The 2,313-nt window shown below is 34.8% G+C and overlaps 1 pseudogene; it reads left to right on the top strand.

Moving 5' to 3' along the window:
* The first annotated feature begins 783 nt into the window (after positions 1 to 783).
* LOC122134493 lies at positions 784 to 1,799 on the top strand (annotated as a pseudogene).
* The last annotated feature ends 514 nt before the right edge of the window (positions 1,800 to 2,313 follow it).

Here is a 2,313-nt window from a genome sequence, read left to right as displayed (position 1 = left end):
CTGGAGCCCTGAAACTCATAATAAACAATTCCACCATTTCAACAATATATATTCAAACTTCATCACTTACCCTTATCTACCTCACTTTCTTTCCTTCTCTTCACCGTAGTGATAGTGGTGCTTCTTCATTTTAAAACATTAACACTGACACAAGCAAACTTTATCAAAGTTATTATTACCAAGCATCACTATCTGAAACCATGTCATGGGGCCCTATGCAACCACATATGTCATTAATTTGCTAGAGCCAGCACTGATGTTGCGTTACCAAATGCATGTTAAATTCCCAACACATGCAGGCATCGAGTTTGCTGCATTCTTGGAAACCAAACTGCTAAAAACACCACATACTGAGCTTCTTGTGTAAACACGGTGCTATGCTACGCTTTGGAACTCGGAGCACAACAGAATAAATATATATACTTAATTAAATTGCAAAGCACAATGTTAGAGAACTTTTGGGCAAATATGAAAAGTTTAAAATAATATTTTTTTGTTTATTATGAAACTGTGCTGCAACAGATTAGACTATTCAGGGTCACCCGTCTAGATAATTTATGGGAAAATAATAATTTAAACAACAAAAAATGATTACAAAAAAAAAATATAGCAGGAATACTGTATAGGTCCAAAATAAGGTGTCTAAAGATCACATCAGTCACATTAAAGTTGACAATTAAAGTGTTGGAGGAAAATAATATCATTATGCAGCATCAGTGTGGGTGGTAGATGGGTTGGTCAATCTGATCCAGACACTGTATAAATGAAAGGGCAGTACGGAGAGTAGGACAAACTCCTAACAGGAGGAGACACACTCATGGCCTATGAGACAGAAGATCATGAAACTCGGTACTGCTTTCCTGCCATCAACTCATCATGTATTAAGGGAAAACGCTCCAGACATGAATCCAATATCATGTATATGTTTTTTTCATTGCTGTCAGCATGGACTGTGTTTCTGAACCTGCTGGTGATCATCTCCATCTCTCACTTCAAGAAGCTTCACACTCCAACCAACCTGCTTATTCTCTCTCTAGCTGTGGCCGACATGCTTATTGGACTTGTGATGCCCATAGACGCCTCGAGGCTGATTGAGACATGTTGGTACTTTGGGGACACTTTCTGTGGATTTTTTTTGGTAATAACAGGGCTTATCATTTCAGCATCTCTTAGTAATTTAGTTTTAATTTCTGTTGATCGTTATGTGGCTGTTTGTCACCCTTTACTGTACCCACAGAAAATAACGATGACTAAAACATTAATAAGCATCTGTCTGAGCTGGGTTTTCTCCTCAACTTATAGCACTGCCTTTGTAATTTCACTCAGAACAAACGTGTTATGGAGAGTGTTCTTTTATGATGGATTTTGCTTGGAGAGTCACTGATCTGTTCATGTGTTTTATTTTTCCTTGTATCCTGATCATATCTTTATATTTGAAGATTTTCTATGTTGTACATCAGCAAGTGAAAGTTATAAACACCCTGATGAAGGGTGGCAAATGCTTAAATGAAGGTTCAGTAAGAAGGAAATCTGAGAGCAAAGCTGCTCTGACATTAGGAATCATTGTCACAGTTTATCTGCTTTGTTGGATTCCGTACTATATCTGTTCCATATCAGCAGTTTCTTCCACAACCATAAATGTTTTGACATGGTTCGTGTTTAGTAACTCGGGTCTGAATCCTATGGTCTATGCTTTATTTTACCCCTGGTTTAAAAAGACGGTTAAACTCATCTTAACTCTGAAAATATTTCAGGCAGCATCCTCACTGGTCAATATTTTTACAGAACATCAATTGTAATTAACTGATAAAGCCTTCATTCTGAGAAAAATTTCACAAAAACAAATTGTCAAAAAGTCATAAAGGCAAATAATCATAATAGTTATAACTTAAACTATATGCATTTTAATATTATGTAGTTTGTTTCATTGAGTATCATTGCTTTATAATTATACTCTGTTGCAGGTTTTGTTAGAATTTAACAATTACGCAAACTTATTTTTACACAGTAAGTTTAAGTGACAAAATGTTCAGTTGTGTTGCATAAGCTTATTAGGACAATTGAATCACAAACCTTCAATCTACTGGAATAAATGATAAAGACATATATCATGTATTTTATGCTTCACCTTTATCAGTAATGTTGAATCTGTGTTGATATAAATAAAAAATTAAAAAAACAATGACAAAAAGAGAAGAGGACAGTCAATTTTTGTTTTGTGTTTTTTTTGAATTATTTTTGTTGTTGGTTAAAAAGTGAATAATTAAAATGGCTTACAGCACACCTCAGATTAAAACACCTGAAACAAAGCAA

Source organism: Cyprinus carpio, chromosome A10 (genome assembly GCF_018340385.1).
Source record: "Cyprinus carpio isolate SPL01 chromosome A10, ASM1834038v1, whole genome shotgun sequence".
NCBI classification, from domain to species: Eukaryota; Metazoa; Chordata; class Actinopteri; order Cypriniformes; family Cyprinidae; genus Cyprinus; species Cyprinus carpio.
This window is presented reverse-complemented; position numbering and strand designations above follow the sequence as displayed.